The following is an 11,313-nucleotide window of genomic DNA, read 5'->3' as shown; positions in this document are numbered from 1 at the left end:
CAGATGATTGGTTGAAAAGTGTAACTGTAAATGTGTACAAAGGGTGATGCCCTGGAAAGAGGAAATTATAGAGGGTGAAAAGGTGATGCCCTGGAAAAATGAAATTATAGAGGTATGAAGCTTTTAGATCAGATAATGGAGAGAGTTCTAGAAGGTATGATTCGAGAAGGAGTGAATATTGATGAGATCCAATTTGGGTTTATACCAGGAAGTGGGACCACTGATGCCATATTCATTGTTCGACAGCTTCAGGAAAAATTCATTGGAAAGAAAAGGGATCTGTATTTTGTTTTTGTTGATTTGGAAAAAGCCTTTCACAGAGTCCCTAGAGAGGTAGTGAAGTGGGCGATGAGAAAGCTTGTTTTTTTTTTTTTTATGTGAGGAAGAAGGAACCAAAGGCCGCGAGCCCTCAAAATTGTTCCTTCCAAGAAAGAACAAAATACAAGAGAGAGCCAAATTCAAGATCCGATCATTTCGAGATGCCTAGACACACTGCATATGAAAGACAGGAGATCAAAGGAAGCAGGAAATACAGACAGAGGGAGACAGTTCCAGAGGTGACCTGTTGTGTAAATGAAGGACTGGTAGTAATAGTTAACTCTTGCATTAGAGAGTTGGACAGAAAAGGGATGAGAGTTTGCTGCTAGACGGGTGCTACGCGCCCGTCGCTGAGGTGGAGGAATGTATGCAGACAGTTTAGAGAAGCAGCGACCATTCAAGTAGCAATAGAAATGAGATAAAGATGCAACAGTGCGGCAAAGAGACAGAGGTTGAAGAGAGTCAGTAAGAGGAGGAGAGTTATTGAGATGAAAAGCCTTTGACTCCATGCGATTGAGAAGAGCTGTATGTGGGGAGCCTCCCCACACATAAGAGCTGTACTCCACGCAGGGGCGGATAAAACTCGTGTATATAGTCAACAATTGTGCAGGGGTAGAGAAGGAATGGAGTTGGCTTAGCACACCTAATCTCTTGGAAGCAGATTTTACAAGAGATGTAATATGATCTTCCCAAGATAAGTCCAGAGTAAATGAAACACCAAGCATCTTCAAGGATGATGCAGGATTAAGCTGAATATTATTAAACATTAGTAGGTATACCTGTGGAAGATTTTGCTGGGTTGATAGGTGTAAAAACTGAGTCTCTGATGCATTAAAAACAACCAGATTATATTTACCCCAGTCAGAGATACGAGCCAAGTCAGACATTAGGTGTGTCATAGCCTCATCCCTTGTTTGCTGAAGTAACTGCTGAGAAGGACGTTGCGGGAGCCGAATGGAAAGGTGAAGGGTGGAGTATCAGCGAATTAATGGATGGGGTTAGATGTACAGCTTAGAAGGTCATTGATGAATACAGGAAGAGAGCTGGTGATAGGACAGAGCCCAGAGGAACACCACTGTTAATAGATCTAGGAGAAGAACGATGGCCGTCTACAACAGCGGCTATAGAACTACGAAAAAGGAAGATAGAGATGAAGGCACAGATAGAAGGATAGAAACCGTAAGAGGGTAGTTTGGAAACTAAAGATTTATGCCAGACTCGATCGAAAGCCTTTGAGTTGTCAAGTGCAATGGCAAAGCTTTCGCCAAAGTCCCGAAAGGAGGATGACCAGGAGTCTGAAAGGTAGGTGAGAAGATCACCAGTGGAGCGTCCCTGACGGAACCCATACAGACGACCAGAAAGAAGGTTGTGATAGGAAAGATGCTTTAAAATTTTTCTATTGAGAATTGACTAGAAAACCTTTGAGATACAGGATGTTAATGAAATTGGACGATAGTTAGAGGGTTGGGAATGGTCACCCTTCTCTGAGACTGGCTGAATGAGAGCAAACTTCCAGCAAGAAGGAACGGTACAAGTTGATAAGCAAAGGCGAAAGAGTTTGCCTAGGGAGGGTGTAAGCACAGAAGCACAGTTCTTGAGAACAACAGGAGAGACTCCATCAGGCCCATATGCCTTATTAGTATTGAGGCCTGTGATGGCAGAAAATACATCAGCTGAAGAAATTTTAATGTCAGCCATGAGGAAGTCAAAGGTGGGAAGTGATGGAGGAACAGCACCAGAATCGTCTAAGGTGGAATCGGAGGAGAAAGTCTGAGTGAAGAGATCTGCTTTATCAATAGAACAAACAGCTACAGAGCCATCAGAGTAGAAAAGAGGAGGGAAGGGTGATGAGATAAAGTTGTTAGAAAGGTTTTTGGCAAGGTGCCAGAAGAAGCAGGAAGAATTCTAGTTGGGAAGTTGAGAGCATTTAGTACGGCTGAAGTTATTTTTAGCAAAGCGAAGAACAGATTTAGCATGATTCTGGACAGAAATGTATAAAAGATGTGATTCATGGGTGGGTTGGCTCTGGTGCCTTTTATAGGCCCTCTCATTGTTGTGGACAGCATTAGAACAAGCGTGATTAAACCAAGGTTTTCTTGCATTAGTCAAAGGATATGAGAATGAAATGTATGCTTCCATGCCCAAGAGAATAACCTCCGTAATGCACAAGGCACACTCAGATGGCTCCCGGCCATGGAAGTAATAATCATTCCAGGGAAAATCAAAGAAGTACTGCCTGAGGGCCTCCCAATCCGCAGCTCCAAAGTGCCACAGATGACGTTTCTTTGGAGGGTCCACAGGCCATACCGGAGCAATAGGACAGGTTAAGGTGATAAGGTTGTGATCGGAGGAGCCCAACAGAGAGAAAAGATTAACAGTGTAAGCAGAAGGATTAGTTGTAAGGAAGAGGTCAAGTATGCTGGAGCTCTCTCCAAGGCAGTCAGGGATATGGGTTGGGTGCTGTACAAGCTGCTCTAGGTCATTAAGGATAGAAAAGGTGTAGGCATGTTTACCAGGTGGATCAGTGAAAGGAGAGGAGAGCCAAATGTTGTGGTGAGCATTGAAATCTCCTAGAATGGAGATTTCAGAGAAAAGAGAAATGGATAGAATGCATTCCATCATAGAAGTAAGATAGTCAAAGAGTTTGTGACAGTAAGTAGAATTAGGAGATAAGTAAACAGCACAGTTATATTTAGTCAGCGAATGACAGGAAAACTGAAACCAGAGTGTAGAGAATTCAGAAGAACTGAGTTCATGAACATGAGAGCAAGATAAGTCATTGCGTATATATACTGTACAGCGACCTTTGGCTGTTGGAGGAGTGGCTGGTTAGGGTGGTTATGGCCATGTATGTGGGTGCTCGCACCCAGGTAAGAGTGAAATGGAGATTTGAGTGATGACTTTTCCGTGAATGATGGTGTGCATCAGGGATCAGTTTTGAGTCCCATGTTGTTTATCACGGTAGTTGAAGCCCTCTCACGTGACTTCAGAAACGGATTCCCGTAGATGTTGTATGCTGATGATTTGGTGTTGATTGCAGAGAATGAAAAGGAGGCAGAGGAAAGACTTAGGAAGTGGAGAGATGGTATGGGGTGCAAGGGCTTAAGGGTAAATGCAGATAAAAGAAACGTGATGATATCTAGGGCTGGTGGCAGTACAGTCAAAGAAGAGGGAGAGTGGCCATGTGCAGTTTGCCACAAGAAGTAATTCCATCTTGTGCAGTGTTTGTGATAAATGGATGCACAAAAGATGTAGTGGTATTAGAGGTAGACTATGAAATAATTCTGATTTTACTGTATGTGTGCGGCGTGTCGTGGAGAGCAGGTGGAGATTGTCAGGCGTGAAAGGATTGAACTTGCTGGTGAGTCTCTTGAGTGTGTGGAAGAGTTTTGTTATTTGGGAGACATATAATGTGCTGGAGGTGGGGCTAGAGCTAGCTCTGTGGCTAGGGTGAGAAGTGGTTGGAAGAAGTTCAGGGAGCTGTTGCCTCTCCTGACACTGAAAGGACTCTCCCTACGTGCCAAGAGGTCTTTGTATGCAACACGTGTTAGGACTGTGATGTTGTATGGTAGTGAGACTTGGGCAGTAAAGGAAAACGATATTCGCAGGCCCAAATGTACAGAAATGACAATGATTAGGTGGATGTGCAGTGCGTCCCTGCATGTAAGGCCTGGGGGGGGGGCTGGGTTTACGATGGAAGAGTTGAGAGGTAGCATGGGACTGGAGTGTATTGTGCTGTGAAAACAAGAGGTAGATTGAGATGGTTTGGGCATGTGGAGAGGATGGGGGACTATAATTGGGTGCAGAAGATGAGAAGTGTTAATACTGGGGGTGGGGCTGCGAGGGGTAGACCGAGAAAGACGTGGGATGAGGTCATTGTGACCTCAGGGTTAAGGGACTAAACAGGGAGGCTGCCATGGATCGTGCAGCATAGAGAGTCGCCCTTAGGTGACCAAGGCTGACGCATGCAAGCATGTTGGAGCCCTCAAAAACGAAACGAAACGATATATATATATATATATATATAGATAGATAGATAGATAGATATAGTACATATTTCTTATTTGACAAACGTGTATAATGAATCACGTTAGCAGCTGATAATAAGAATTGCTCAGGAATTTGCTAAAAACCCTAATAGAACAGTCACTTAAAAACTATCTTAGAAAGCAAACTTATTCTTGAAACAATATCCAGAGGGCTCCTTTTTAATAATTTACGTCAGCCAGGCATTGATAATATCGAAGTGTTATATGAAAGTTTAGTACATTCGAAATTTGCCAGTTTATTTATATAGTCATTAATAATATTTTTTCACAGGCCTACAAGAAAATCTGTTCAGTATTTCGGGATAAAAACTAGCCAGTCGTGCTTAATGGGTCACTGCGTGTGTCCTTGACATTTTTAAAACACCTAATCGAAGAATGATCATCCACCTTCCGGATACATAGAGATTCCTCTATGCCACTGCATGCATGTGAGTTGCCATTCAAGAACAGAATTGCCGACAAGTATCAACAGTGCATCACTAACAGCGGACCTGTATTAATTTTATATTGTACTACGTTATTACTGAATGGTATCATCTAGCTAGTAGTTTACTTGCACAGGCAATGAAGCGCCATTGTGGGAAAGGGTCTTTGCGTAATTAACATGCACCAGTGCGATTTTACACAGTTACACTAGTTTTTAACTCAAGGCTTTATTTAGCTTTTTCTAGTTCATCCCTGAAATCCCAGCAGCTTTGTCTGTAGAAGTCACATGAGACAACTGAAACGCGCGGGTTTGTGCTTTGCACTCTAATTGGAAGCGACCACGCTGTGACATCGTGACCATTTCTTAAAGCGAACTAACTCCAAACTTGGATAAGTTTTTCAACGTTATTGGAATTCGTCGTGACTGGAACCACCTCACGAGTCAACTGGAGAGGGGCGCAGAGGAGGGGGGAAAGGGAGTGATGGAGGAGGGGGATGAGGAAGAGGCAGAGGAAGGGGATGAAGAGAGCATGGAAGAGGCACAAGAAGTGCCTCCCATTATTACTGTAACTAATGTAGTAATGTTGCATTTTCAATTTCACAAAAATAAATCACTATTATGCAAAATAGTCATGCAAAACACACAACATCAGATTTTGATTCTGTCTTGTAATCATATTGAATATATAGCATTTCAGATTTTACTCAATGCAACTTCTTAACCCACCGTGTGCCTGCTATTTTTAGCTCTGTGGGTCACCCCAGTGCCAGCCATTTTTTGACCTTTTTTTGGGGGGGCTAAAATGATAGATTTTGATGTGGAAACAACGAATTTCGCCATTAAAATGCTGACCGAGGCTCGGAAATGGGTTTGATTCAGTCTGATATACTCGTGTACAGGTATAGTCGCTCTCTCACGCTCACTACGTACGTGAGAGAAAGCCGTTTTCTATGTAAAGTATACTCAGGTATTTATGCTGGGAAGGTATAGCAATGTTCTGTACATTTTTCTGATTACTTATTACTTCAGCATCTATCACAATTTGCGTGTCTTTCTCACTGTGAATGCATTATCTTACACTTACTTGAAGATAGGTACAACCTGACTTCATTACGTACAGTCCTGGCACTTACAAGAAGGTATTTACAGCTTGACTTCACTATATAGTCCTTACACTTACAAGAAAATATTTATAACTTACTATCTATCTATCTATTGCCAGACGCCTCAATCCAATTTGGGGTGGCCACAAACAAATCGCCTCCAAGTCGCCCTGTCCCCCGCCATTTCACTGCCCTGCTCCCAACTCACACCCCCCTCTCTCATATACCTCTCCACCCCATCCCTCCATCTCATCCTCGGCTTCCCCCTCCCTCTTCCCCCCTCCACCTCACTCACATACACTCTCTTCGTCAGTCTTTCACCCTCCATCCTCTCCACATGGCCAAACCACCTCAGTGTGTTCCTCATAACGCTTCCTATCACATCCACATCCACACCACAACGCTCCTTTATATCCTCATTCGTCAGCCTGTCTCTCCATGTGACTCCACAGGCTCCTCTTAAATAACACATTTCCACTGCTCTCACTCTTACAAGAAGGTATTTACAGCTTGACTTCACTATATAGTCCTTACACTTACAAGAAAATATTTATAACTTACTATCTATCTATCTATTGCCAGACGCCTCAATCCAATTTGGGGTGGCCACAAACAAATCGCCTCCAAGTCGCCCTGTCCCCCGCCATTTCACTGCCCTGCTCCCAACTCACACCCCTCTCTCATATACCTCTCCACCCCATCCCTCCATCTCATCCTCGGCGTCCCCTCCCTCTTCCCCCTCCACCTCACTCACATACACTCTCTTCGTCAGTCTTTCACCCTCCATCCTCTCCACATGGCCAAACCACCTCAGTGTGTTCCTCATAACGCTTCCTATCACATCCACATCCACACCACAACGCTCCTTTATATCCTCATTCGTCAGCCTGTCTCTCCATGTGACTCCACAGGCTCCTCTTAAATAACACATTTCCACTGCTCTCACTCTTGACTTGTGTCCTTCCAACAATGTCCAAGCTTCACTTCCGTACGTTAGAGTTGGTATCACAATACTGTCATGTAGTAACGTTTTCACTTCCATGCTCACTTCCCTGTTTCTTATCACTGCTTTCAAAGAACCAGCAACCTTTCTTCCCTGCTGTACCCTTTCAAGCACTTCACCCTCCAAACCTCCATCCTTACTCATCACACTACCCAAGTACTTAAACGTACTCACATTTTCCAATTCCTCACCATCCAACCTCGCTGTACATTCACTGACTTCACCTCTCTCAAAGACCATCACTTTACTCTTCCCTACATTCACCTTTAGATTCCGTTTCTTACACACTCTCTCAAACTCATCCACCAAGCCTTGCAGCTCCCCTTCGTCTTCACTCAACAACACAGTATCATCTGCAAACAACAGTACAGGGAGTTTCCAAACACTATCCTCTCTCACCAGGGCCACTCCAACATCCACTACCCTACCTTGTACCTCTTTTATTACCCCATCCATGTACAAATTGAACAACCATGGAGACATGACACATCCCTGTTTCAAACCAACTTTCAAAGAGAAAAATTCACTTAGTTCACCATCCACACGCACTGCAGCCTTCGCACCATCGTACATACTCTTCACAGCATTCAACAACTTCCCATCTACCCCATATATTCTTAACATTTTCCACAATCCTTGTCATATGCTTTCTCCAAATCCATGAAAGCCGCATACAACTTCTTTCCCTTCTCTAGAAACTTTTCCACTAAAGATCTAAGAATGAATATCTGATCTACACAACCTCTTCCCTTCCTATAACTTACACTTACATAAAAATATTTACAAAATGCCTTCACTATGTACAGCATTGGGTGAGGCACACAGGCAGAGTGAGGCAGAGTGAGCGTGAGGGTGGGAGCAAGTGAGTGTATGGCCTTGACAGCCTGGGAGATGGTAGAAGAGCAGTTACCTTACATGCCTGCCAATTTTTACCCGCAAATCTTGAAAAATACGGTCACAGTGAAGTTTTTTATTTTAGACCATTTTAAAACGACACTGGCACTGGCCACGCAGTTATGTCAGACCGTTTTAAAATGGCACTGGCATGCGGTGGGTTAAAAATGATCTTTGTTTAATCAGTTTGCAAATTATAGAGGTTCTTAAACAATCATTGTCTACTGCTAGAGGCCTCACAACTATTGTAAACAAAATTAAGACCATAATTCAAAACAAGAACCAACAATCAGTGTGTGCAAGGCCACAACACCACAGCAATGAAAATTATTAGAAGATGCGAAGTGTTGACATAAAATAAAGCTTTAATGGTAGTTGAAACACAAGAATTTTGATTATTTAATTCATAAATGGACTATAAAAAAGCAAACAAACTAGGTAAATAAAAAATTGGAAAATTAAAAACGGGGAATAGGCATCACTAAAAAAGTAAATAAACATGGAAGGATCACTGGGGAGCAAGCAAAACCAGGAAGGATTCAAGCAACGTTGACAATGTAAACGCATAAATCCCTGTTTTGACTCTTTACAAAATGTTAATAGCAGAGTCAAAGGATTTGTGGGTTTATATTCTCAACGTCACTTGAATCCTATCTGGTTTTGCATGCTCTCCAGCAATCCTTCCTTGTTTGTTAACTTCTTTTTAGCAATCCTAACGCCCCATTTTAAAATTACTTATTTTTAATTTACCTAGTTAGATTTAGATACAGTTCATTGTGTGTGTGTGTGTGTGTGTGTGTGTGTGTGTGTGTGTGTGTTCTTACCTAATTGCATCTTTACAGGAATGAATCAAACTCGTACTATCCCGTGTATTAAACAGTTTTTATCATACATATCCTTAAATGTATGAATAGTTTTGGCACATACTATTTCATTCGGTAGTGCATTCCACTGATCAATTGCCCTATTTGGGAAATTGAATTTCCAAACATCTTTATTGCTTCCCTTTTTATGTAGTTTTTTGAAGTGTCCTGTTGCTGACGCTTCACCACAGGTTATTCATTAAGTAATGTCTATTTTCTCTTTCCTGAGATGCATTTATATATCATACTCATGTCTCCTCTTTTTCTTCTCTCCAGTAGTGCTGGTAGATTCAGTTTTTCTAGTCTTTTTTCGTTGCTTAGATCCCTTAAGCTTGGTACTCAAGTTGTAGCTGCTCTTTGTACTTTTTTAAACATATCTGTATGTTTTTTTGAGACGAGGAATCCAAACTACTGATGCATACTCGAGGGTTGATCTGATGAATGATGTTATTATCTTTCTCAGTATGTCTTCATTTTATATGTGACTGCTATTCTCATACTAGCAAGCAGTATATACATGTTATGTACCTTGTCACTGATGTGGTCAGCCAGAGATAGACTGTTACTGATAATCACTCCTAAGTCCTTCTCCCTTTCTGATATGTGTAGGGTTGACCTTCCTAACTTATGATCCCAGTCTGGTCTTTTTTCACTTTTACCAAATTCAATTTGCCATTTATTGCTCCATTCATGAAGTTTATTTAATTCTTCTTGTAGCACTCTGCAAGAATCTGAGTTAGTAATTTTCCTTTGTATTTTTGCATCAGCCACAAACATGTTTAGACAGCTTCCATTTCCAGTGTTTCTATGTCATTTATATATACTAAAAACATAATTGGTGCCAGCACTGAACCTTGTGGAACTCTGCTAGTCACTTACCTCCATGATGAGCAATTTCCCCTTCATACTGTTCTCTTTTCCCTTTTTCTGTGAAAATCCTGCATCCAACAGTATAGGTTGCCTTGGATACCTCCTTGATGGTACAGTTTCCATGTAAGTCTTTAGTGAAGTACTGTCAAATGCTTTCTTGAAATCTAAATAGATACTGTTCACCCAACTTTCTCTTTTCTGTAATGTTTCTGTAACTCTATCATAGTAGTTTAATAGAATAGTAACACATGTTTTTCCCTTTCTAAAACCTAGCTGCCTTTCTGTTATCGTACTGTGTTCTTCTAGATGGTTTACCCAAACTTTTCTTTTCAGCTTTTCTAGTATCTTACAACACTGGTCAGTTATACCGGTCAGTAGCTGGGTGGATTATATCTATTCCATTTCTTGAAGAGGGGAACAATGTTAGCTTTCTTCCAAATAGCAGGTATTTTACCTTGCCCTAAGGATTCCTTGAAAAATTAAATATAATGGTGTGCTTAACTCATCTGCACATTCATGTAGCACCCAACCTGAAATTTCGTCACGACCATATGCTTTTCCTTTGTCTAATTTACTTAACTCTTCCTGTACTTCTTTTTCTGATATCTGGTAATATGTGTGTGCATGCACGTTCCGTATCATCTCTTTCAAATTTATTTTCTTTAGTAAAAACTGATTGGAAGTTTTTATTTAGTGTTTCACAAATATCTTTCTCTTGTATATACAGTAGATGATTCCCTCGTCCGTAACGGACTTTGGATGTAGATGTAAAATAGCTTAGGTTGATCACTATTTTTATTATAATGTTTTTCTCAAACTGTCTTTGAGCCTCCTTCCTTAGCCTTGTATAATCATTTCTTGCTTGTTTATAATTGTTATATTCTTTGTCACTATTGTGTCTTCTGTATCTATTCCACAGCAAATTTCTTTTATCTTTCGCTTTTTAACATTCTGTATTAAACCATTTCTTTATTTTCATTTCTGTTTCCTTGTGCTAAGAGATGCAATTTTCGACTCCTATTTCATAAAAATAACAGAATTTTCTATATGTAACATTTAAGTTTTGTCCTTTAAGCTCATTATCCAAGTCTATTTCTAAGAAGTACTTTTCAGGTATGATAATTGCCCTTTTCGTAGTTTAGACTCTTTTTGTAACTCTCATTATTAGTAACTGTGTCATATACAATCCTGAGGTTGCATTTTAATACTGCATGGTCGCTTTTGCCGAATGGAGGTTGATACATTATGTTGTCATTATCATTGTCTTGCCTAGCAAATATAAGATCTAGTACTGATGGATCATCAAGTCCTCTTTTTCTGGTGTTTTCCTTTGCATGCTGTGTTCGTAAAAATTCCTGCACAAGATCCAGGAGGTTTTGATCCCAACAGCTTTCATGGCTTCTTACATCTAGATTACTCCAATTTATATTGTAATGAAATCTCCAGGTAATATAAATCTTTCAGAAGTTCTTTTGTCTATAGATCATCCCCTCGTCCGTAAAGAACTTAATTTATCTTTAACTTTGGTTTTTGCTTTGGATGTAGATGTAAAATAGCTTAGATCGATCACTACTTTTATTTATAATGTCTTCCTCAAACTGTCTTTGAGCCTCCCTCCTTAGCTTTGTATAATCATTTCTTGCTTGTTTATAAATGTTACATGCTCTCTCACTCTTGTGTCTTCTGTATCTACAGTATTCCACGGCAAATCTCTTTTATTTTTTGCTTTTTAACATTGTGTATTAAACCATTTCTTTATTTTCATTTTTGTTTCTCTGTGCTGAGG

This window comes from Coenobita brevimanus, chromosome 29 (genome assembly GCF_032717465.1).
Source record: "Coenobita brevimanus isolate Jiangsu-jjx chromosome 29, ASM3271746v2, whole genome shotgun sequence".
NCBI lineage: Eukaryota > Metazoa > Arthropoda > Malacostraca > Decapoda > Coenobitidae > Coenobita > Coenobita brevimanus.
Note: the sequence above shows the minus strand (reverse complement) of the source record.